We start from the raw sequence: 10,086 nt of genomic DNA on the forward strand, positions 1-10,086 counted from the left end.
CCTGTCCACGAAGGCAACCTGAGTGTCATCCTGAGTGCCTCTTCAATGTGCCCAGGCTGCTGCTCAGTGGCCAGCCACGGTCTTCACCCACACACACCATGGAGGGCAGAGCAGGCAAGTACTGGAGGCGTGGTGGCAACTTGACCAAATGGCAAAGGAGAATTACCAGAGCTAGATTATCATGAGGCAGCTCTTTAGTAGAGGAGCTAGAAATCCTTGATAACTGTCACAGAGAATCCCAGATTTTCTTTGTTCCTGGTCCCTCTGCCCACTTAGAGAAGGAACTCTGACAGTGTGATGGGTTACATCCTACCCTGTGGGCTGCTAACCACGACATTGGCAGTTCAAACCCACCAACTTTTTCCACCAGGGAAAAGGAGGCTTTCTGCCGCTGGGACAGTTCACAGCCTTGGAAACCTGCAGGAACAGTTGGACGCTGGGTGGATTGTGGGGAGTTTGCTTTTGGTTTGCACCTATTTCGTTTCTTGGTAAGGTTTTCCACAGCACCCCAGGCTATATACAACCCTAATCATTAAGTTTGAGTTTAATAGTACCTGTGTAGCATCACACAAATGACTGGCTCAACACTTGAAAATATCCCCAAATACAAGTGCTCCCTGGCACATCAACACCCAGTCCAGGAACCACTCGAAACCCACCTCTGCCATCGAGTTGACAGGATCATGGAGACCAGTATGACGAAAGTATGACCGCTCTTTCCGAGGTGGTACCTACAGGAGTAGAAAGCCCCCTTCCCTCCCTTGGGAGCCACTGTTGAGGCAGGATTGCTTTGTTCAGTAACACCACTCACGTGACTGGAAGCATTATCTTAGAGATACACACGGAGGTTCTCCGAACCCGAAGACCTATGTAAATGGACTCAGATCTTGGAAGCATTGATATTCTCACATCTCAAGCTCCAGCCCCAAACGACGGTCTAGCTGCCTCCAGCTTTACTGGGGGAAGAGGCCCTGCCACAGGGAGAGGTGTTCTCAATTCTGGCTGCCCTTCCTAGGGCCCACCAGCCAATCCAGCTGGGTGATGGCAATGGCCTCAGAGCCTACAGGTGAGCCAGGGAGTGTGTCATCTGCTAACCCGGGCCTGCGATCCTAAACCTGCTCGGAGCAGCACGTGGAAGGCACGGGTCTAAGCAGCAAGTTTGGTGCATCCCTAGAACCCTAGCCACCCCTCTAGCCATGGCCTTTTGGACACTTAACCTGTCCCGGCCCGCGGGACATTCAACGTGGCTCCTGGAGGAGAGAGTGGGAATTGGGGGGGTACAAGAGGCACGGAGAATGAAGACAAGACAGTATCCTGATCAAGTCTTGTTTAATGAACAAAGAGTTATAGCTTATATCAGCCAGCAAGGGGGGAAGCATCCGCCCCACATGCAAATTAGGCTACTTTGGTAACAGGCCAATCGGAGTTCAGGGGAGCGCGCCCTGCCCGTGAGTCAGTAAGGGCTTACAGTCTTCAATAAGTTACGCCTAGGAGTGGCATGTTTATGCAAATCAAGCACAGGCGAAGACAATCTTTTACCCAATCAAGGGGATGCAGGACACAGGTGCTTATCCAAAGAGCATCACACCTTGTTTGCTCAAGCTCACAGCTGCAGTGCTCTGTTACGTAGGCTGGGGTAGAAGAATGCCCAGAGCTCAGGCTAATGAATTCCAAGTAATGGCCGGGCCTCATGGCTCTGGGCACTTACCTGCACTATAAGTGGGGGGCTTTCTCGCACTCCTCTGACCTCATTTGTCTTCCTCAGGAGAACTAAGTACCAGAGGTCAGCTCACATACCTGTTACCTAATCCATGTCTCTATAATGCTCAAAGGACGAGCCAAAATGCTCCTTGGCCACAATGAGACTTCATCTCACAAATTTTGGGACTTGTCAGGACAGACCAGTTCCTGGAGAAGGATGATGCTATTGAGTCTTTAGAACATAAAGGGAACTCACATCCACGAAACTAGTGAGACTGTTCTGATTATTGTACAGCTACCAACTCAATGCTGACATGGGCGTGAGTTTCTGAGACTTAACTGTAAGGGAGTAGAAAGCCCAGTCTTTGTCCTGAGGAAATGCTGGCTCTGAACTGTGAACCATGCGGATTGTAGCCCAACTCAAGTAACCACTGTACCACCAGGGCGCCTATTAAATGCTGGCAAGTCTGTTCTGACTCAACAACCCCGTAAACACGACCCAGTCCTGCATCATCCGCACAATTGTGCCGTCTGAACCATTGTTGGAACTGTTGTGTCAGTTCAACTTACGGAGGGCTTTGCTCCTTCTTTGCTGACTTTGCCGAGCATGATGTCCTCCAGGGACGGATCTCTCCTGACATGTCTGAAGCACATGAGACAAACTCTCACCATGCTAAGGAACTTTCTTGCTGTACCTCTTACAAGACAGATCTTTTGGTCCGTTTAGCAGCCCATGGTACTTGCAGTATTCTTTGCCAGCACCAAAAGGCAAATGTATCAATTCTGCAAGTGATGTAAAAATACCATGGCTCGAGTGAAGTACACCTTAGACATCAAAGTGACTCTTCAAAGAGAGCGCTTGATCTCTTGATGGCTGCTTCCATGAGCACTAGATTGTGGATCCAAGCAAGACAAAATCCTTGACAACTTAAGTCTAATCCGTTTCCACAACACCTATTGGTCCAGTTGTAAGGATTTTTGTCCCATTCAGTTGTAATCCACACTGAGACTTCAGTCCTGGATCTTCGCTAGGAAGTGATTAGGGATTGACGTCATTGCTGCTTGCGTTAGCACTTGCTGGTCACTGAAAAGATTGGCAGTTTGAACCCACCTACCACTCGGGGGGAAAATGTGTCACCTGGTTTCATAAAAATTGGAAACCCGTTTCAGCAGTTCTATTTGGTCCTGTAGGGCCACTGTGCATGAGACTGGACCACCACAGTATCGGTAAGACAGCAAGTGAATTGCGGGGGAAAGAATTCTTGCTGAGTGGTATGGAAGAAGGTAGGGGGCGCTAGAGGCAAATGTATCATTGCAGGTTGACCTAGGACTGAGTCAAAGGACTGCATTTTGTCAGCTATGCTAAGGAGCTTGTATATTGTAGGCTTTGTGCCAGGCTAGGAGGGGCGCATAATTACAAGATGAGCAAAGACAAGTAGGCTTTACATAATACTAGAAAGAGAGGCTACAGCAGCCAAAGAAAGGCTACTTCAACTACAGATACAGGGAAGTGTCTGGATAGAGCAATAGGTTAACACACTTAGCTACTACTCTCTGGAAGGTTGCAAGTTCAAATTCATTCAGAGGTACCTCAGGAGAAAAGCCTAATCTAATTCTCAAAAACAAAAAACAGCCATTGAAAACCCCGTGAAGCTCACTTCTACTCCGATACATGGGGTCCCCATGAATTGGAATCGAACGATGGCAACTGGGTTGTCTTTTGATTTAAGAACTGCTAGGGTGGGCCAAAGGAAAAAGAGAGGATGTTTTGTGAAGTAGAAGGGCAGCCCCAAAGAGGGAAGATCCTTGACAGTGTGGATTGACACATCTTGCAATTAATGACCATGGCGCGGGGCCAGGCAATGTTTTTTTTTTTTTTTTTCTGTTCCATGGACCAAAAGGCGCCTAACAAAACATCAACAACAGGTACAGGGAAGGACTAAAGAGCCCTGGTGGTGTAGTTGTTGGGCTGCAAACTGCAAGTTTAGCAGTTCGAAACCCCCAAGAGTCCCCATGAATAAGTATGAGGCTTTCTCCTCTCGTCAAGAGTTAGTCTATAGGGAACAGGGCTTGGCACCTCATCAGACTTGATCGGGAAACAAGGGTCAGCAGACAGACCTGGAACTATCGTTTGTTTGCTTTTCTTGTTTTGTTTTTTTTCTTTCACCCTATGTTTATATAAGATAGGCAGGATGAACAATCCCGAGGAGAAAACGGTACCAGCGGTTCAGGGGCTGGGGGGCCATGGGAGAGGAAGGGGTGGGGAGGGGGAGTAGGGAGCCAACAAACTCAGGAATAAGGGACTGACAGGAGATCTAAAATTGATGGCGAGGAGGGTGTATAATACCTGGTGGGGTTTAATCAAGTGCAATGTATTTGAGAGGAATTACTGGGAGCTGAATGGAGGGTGAGCATGATAGTGAGATCTGAGGAAGGTGAAAGGAAATAGAGGAAAGAAATAGGAGGCAAAAGCTATTTATAGAGGTATAGTTATAGGCATGTATATATGTAAATATATTAATATATAATGAAAGGGATAGGGGCCAATATGTCTATATATGTTAAGTATTAAGGTAGCAGACAGACTTTGAACCTCTACTCAAGGCCTCCCTTAACACAAGAACACTTTGTTCTGATAACCTGGCTCTCTGATACTCACCTTCCCGACACAGTCATTGAAGACAAAATGGGTGCATAAGCAAATGTGAATGGAATGGATGGTGCCCAGCTATTAAAACATATAGTGTCTGGGACTTAAAGGCTTGAAGTTAAACAAGCAGCCATCTAGCAGGGAAGCAAATTAGCCCACATGGAAGAAGCACACCAGCCTTTGTGATCATGAGGTGTCAATAAGATCAGGTATCAGGCTTCAGAAGACCCCAATCGTACCTATGTGAACAAGTGGAGTCAGAGTGGAGACCCAAAGCCCATCTGTAGAGAATTAGACATCCTCTCGCAGAAGGGTCACGAGGAAGGGACGAGCCAGCCAGGGTACAGTGTAGCACAGACGAAGCACACAACATTCCTCTAGTTCTTCAATGCTTTCTCCACCCCCTCCCCCAACTATCATTACCCCAGTTCTACCTTACAAATCTGGCTAGACTGGAACATGTGCACTGGTACAGGTAAGAGCTGTTAACACACGGAATCTAGGGCAGATAAATCCCTCGGGACCAATAATGAGAGTAGCAATACCATGAGGATAGGGGGAAGGTGGGAGGAGAAGGGTGCAGAAGGGGGGAAACAATCACAATGATCAACTTATAACCGCCCCCCCAGGGGGACAAACAACAGAAACATGGGTGAAGGGAGACAGTATAAAATATGAACATAACGATAATTTGTAAATTAAAAATAATAAAAGCGTTTAGGTGGGCATAGTAAATTGCAAAGGGCCAGAGTAAGGTGTAGGTATTCATTCAGAAAAGGCATTCATTCTGTCTTCAACTAAAGCTCCTGGTTGTGCCCGAATGTGAATGATGGAAAAACAAAACAAAAAAAACCTTGAAGGTGCACAATAAGGTGTTTGGAGAGAAGCTGATGAGAAGAGAAATAGTTTGCTGTAACAGAAGGATTACAGTTTAAGAAATAGGAAAGTATGTAAGAATTGATGCTCGCTAACTGCCATAACCTGTCTTTTCTGAAAATTGACCGAGGGGAGTGGAGGACAGGAAATTCACCACCCAGTTTCAGGTGACTCATAAAAAGCCTTGAAGTTGTTCTCTCAGGAACAGAGTGGAGCCATTCCATCTGGACCTTAAAGATGGCATCTAATACGGGAATGTGTTAAACAAACCCACTGGTCAATGAAAAACTACCTTAAAAAACAAAAAGGGGGGGAAATCCCTTCGACCCCTTACCTTGAACTCAACAAGAAGCAGGAGTCACTTGACAATGGAAAATTTTAAACCAACAAGAAGCGCAAGCTTTAAGACCAACCTTACACTGTGCTTGGGAACGTCAATGTACTTGTGGTACTTCCTTACCTTATCGATAATGCAACTTCACACCCTTGATAATGTTTACTTAATTATTTGGAGTTTTTTCTACTAACCTCAGCTCCCAGATCAATCACTTGGAAGCTGCCTTCAAAAAACAACATGTTACTATTCAGCAAGAAACTCAAATTTCTACCCTTAAAATTTTGCAAGATAGTTTTCCATCATTAAATCCTAATACTTGATCTCCTAAAATTCATTTGCAAATGTGGGGAATTGCAATCATTGTAAGATTTGTGTTTTCCCTTGTCGTCTTAATCCTTCGATGTTTAAGAAGACTTACTGTCCGGTTCTGTGAGCGGCAAAAGGTGTTTGATGCATACACTGCTGCAGCAAAACCATTCCCACCTGCTCCACATAATCAAAAGGGGACAATGGTCCTGTTCCCCTTGGGAGGAGTACGTGGGTGCACTGTGTCACTGTTTGCAGGTTCCAGGAACTTGGGGCAAGCGCTGAGTGATACAGAGATTCCTTGTTGGAGTCAAAAAGAGTTCCACCGGTCAAAAGGTGCCCGCAGACCACAGTGTCTGTTCGTCACATGTGAGTACGTGCCAGGGCGTGAATGTGTGTTCATCGTCATTGTGTGTCCGGAGTCATGGCGCCCTACTATGGACCCTGCATTTGAACATGTTAAACTTTTTCCTGTGGAGTCCAAGTAAAAACCGCCAGATGGAGAAGCTCAGGAGGGTCTTCTCTCCTAAGTCCCTCTCCTTTTCCTTCTGGACTCATTCTTGAGTCTTGAGCAGTTCTTCAGCGTGTCTCCATCTCCGGGAGCTCCCACCCAGCTGGTGGAGTGCTACAAAGAAGAGCCCGCGGTGGAGCATACTCCCGATCTCGGTGGAAAGCGGTGGAGGCTGCGGTACAGAGGCCTTGAAACAGAGCAAAGGAGCCAGATGGAGACAAGAGGCGGAGGGCAGGCGACCACAAGACCAAGAAGAGGAATAACACGGCAACTATGAGACTGTGAGGCAGAGCAGTAGGTAGGCTTCGTGGCCCATGGAGACCAGAGGCCAAGACACCATGTGGCCAAGAGGTTGATGATCTTTTAGCAGACTCGGCTGCTGGTGAGGAGAAGTGTCGCTGTAGACAACTGACTGCAGCGCTCATGTCTTTCCATCCTAGCTCATGGTAATCTGTTAACTTCTCTAATAAACCCTGTGCTGGTTCAGGGAGACGAGAGAAACAAATTCATAGACACTCATATGTGTAGAAGAAAGAGCTTTCTATACAACAGCAGTCGAATATTGAGAAAACATCTTAGTCCAGTTCAGATCAAGTCCATAAGTCTGATATTAGTCCATATATCCAGTACTAATCTATAAAGTCCTCTTCAGACTCGCGGAACACATGCACTGACACCAAATGCAGGAAGTTCGAGTACAGGCCAGTGAGTGGGAGGTCTTGTGGATCCAGTGGCGTTGTAAGCATCTCAGTGTTGGCAGGGGTTTTCACGTGGCTTTTCTGGTTCCAGAGGTCTGGCTCCATCAGCCTTTCTCCATGTGTCTTCTCCACAGGGATGTCTCACAGGCAGTGAACAGAGACAGAGAGAGAGAGTATCTCCCACCTCCAAGGAGGAAATACTGGAGTTCTCGGAATCCTCAGGAGAAGACCACGCCCACACAGAGGCATCATTGGCTATGTCCAGATTGGCAGGCTAGACTCCTCCCCTACAGTCTTAATTCTCCAATTGACACCAGATTATGTCACTACTATAATCCCTAAAGCTGAGTTTTACCTGTGAGTTCTGTGTGGCCTTTACAATACCCAACCCAGCAGAAAGGTGCAATGGCATGGGAGGAAGGGTTGGCATCAGAATAGGTGTAGAAAGACCGAGCTTGACAGCGTTCCAGCTCTTTTAGAATCCGTCTAGCAGGTTTGTTTGTTTTCCCCTCAGACTAGAGGCTAAAGTCATGTCTCGCCTTTCTGCCTTGTGGCTATCAGCCTTGGATTTGTGTCGAGTTGGCTTCTCCTTCTCCCTTGTGTAACCCAAGGTCAGACATGGCCCTCACGTCGTCTGTGCGTTTCTCAAGGTGATTCAGTTTCCAGGGACGAAAACTTCCAGGGCAATTTCAGAGTGTGGGCGGCTGACCTACAAGTTCTAATACGGCTCAACTAGATTCTTTATTTGCAGGTCCCTCTACGTGTCACCTGGATCTCAGAGAAAGACTCAGAACACGGCCATGACGATGGGCATTTTCTGTGAGGAATTAGATCTTTCAAAAGGGTTTAGCGGAAACATGTTTCAGAGATTTTATTTTGTCTTCATTTTCTCTTGCAATAATAAACCCTAGACACTGGCTTGCTACCAAAGTGCTGGCTAGTTAAAAGAGTGTCCCATTTCCTTCGGCTTCCCTTCAGAGTTCCCTAATCCTGGCAGTCATGGATTGGAGCGCAGGAGCTATAACGTGCGTATTGAAGCTTGCTTAGACCAGGGATAGCCACGTGCCGAGACGAAAGACTATTTACAAAGCACGTGTGGAGGCCCTGTCTGACCTCCTTCCACCACACAAGGGGAAAGAAGAATCCAAGTCCACACCAGCCCAAGAAGACGCCCTCTAAGGCAGGAATCAGACATGCACCACCTTCCAACTGTCTGACCAATTCCAACAGCACCCGTCCCTCCCGCAGCGTCCCCACGCCTCCACTGGGCTGGGTAATTCACGAGATGCACACACAGAGCATACTCATGGGGTCTATTAGGAAAGTCAAAGGGGCACCGCTGAGGTGAAACATGTTCAGAACACATTGTTCACTTAGGACAGTCTCTACCGCCATACCTACAGGCCAGCTGGATTCTCTCTGGCCCTCAGCCTTTTGGCCTGGCCTCTGTCCTGCTCAGTCTATGTTACAAAGTCCTTTTAGGGCTGCCAATAAATGACCGAAGGGCAAACAACCCCACTAGAAACCTCAACCCAAAGGCCCGAAGTGCCAGCTCAGTGGGTCAGTAAAGCCAACTCCCCCCGATTGAGTGCCCAGAGGCCACCCCCACGCCACAAGCCAGTCTCTGCCCAAAGGCATTCTGCTTTTACTTGCTCTGTGGGCTGGGAAGTCCACCTCTCTGTCTCATGCTCTGGCTCCTGGTTCTGCCATGCCGCTGTCATTCTCCTGCTGCTCCTCTGGTGTCACGCTCTCTCCTGGGTCCAGGAGGTCCAATGAGCAGGAGTCTTGGGATGTACTGTACTTTAAGAGTATTAAAACTCCAAGCGTAGAAATCACAAACGATTGCACTTCTGCTGGACCAGCTGTTCTTCTAAAGACTTTATATGTATGAACTCAGCTAACCCTCTCAACAGCCCTAGGAAATGGATGCATTGTCAACCCCATTTTACAGCGGAGGAAATGGAACCCCAGAACAATTAAGTGACTTTCTCAGTGGTCGCATAGCTAGCAAATATACAGCCAGGGTTTGAACCCAGGTAGGCCTGGTGGTATAGTTGTTATGCATTAGGCTTCCAACTGCAAGTTCAGCACCTGGAAACTACCATTTCGACTCCACAGGAGAAAGACAGGGCTGTGTACTCTCATAAACAGTTACAGTCTGAAACCCAGAGGGGTAGTTCTACCCAGTCCTGTAGGGTTATTCTGAGCTGGAATCAACTGGATGGCAGTGAGTTTGGTTTTTAGGGAGTTTAGATACTGAAAATACTCTCACAAACCACTTAGCCCCTTTCCTTTTGATGAGGAAAGGGAGACTAATAAGTAACTTGCCCAAGGCAGGGTGCTAATCAATAGTGCCCCTGGGTGTCGCCCACCCCCACCCCATGGCTAGCTGAGCTGTTCACCTCCAAGCCTAGGTGGTTCGTTGGTCCAGACAATGACCTTTCGTCGTGAACATGATCTCTGGTCTCTGCAGTCTTCTTCTGTAGAGGACCCTGACCCATGAGAGGGAGCCATTGCCTAACAGGTGTTTGTGGAACAAACAAGTGAATGAAGATTGCCACACTACCTGGTGTCACAATTGGCCAGTTGAGTATATTTTATCGTTGAGTAATTCCAAATAAAGACAGGAACATAGTGTTGTCAGGGACCCTGATGAGAGGGGGGCAAGGGAAGGTATAGCCCAGAGACCCGAGACTTTCTGCTGGCAAGAACCTAGATCACAGGTGGACAGGCCTCTCAGCTACCTGGTCCTCCTCTCCTGCCCCTTCTGGGGAAAAAAAAAAGCTCCTAAAAGATAATTGCCCAACACATGAAGGAATGAAGGCGAGGGAGGGGTGTGATCTGAAAGTCCATCTTTGTCTTCCTGCCTGACCACACCCTGGCAGTCACTGCAGGATAAAACTCTCTGGCCAGGCGACTGTCACTGGCAGAAAAGCAGTCACAGAGTAGCTGGGTGGAGGCAACCTCACTGGGCTACAGAAGTTGCGTTGGTTGCAGTGGTGGGACC

This window comes from Tenrec ecaudatus, chromosome 6, assembly GCF_050624435.1.
Source record: "Tenrec ecaudatus isolate mTenEca1 chromosome 6, mTenEca1.hap1, whole genome shotgun sequence".
NCBI lineage: Eukaryota > Metazoa > Chordata > Mammalia > Afrosoricida > Tenrecidae > Tenrec > Tenrec ecaudatus.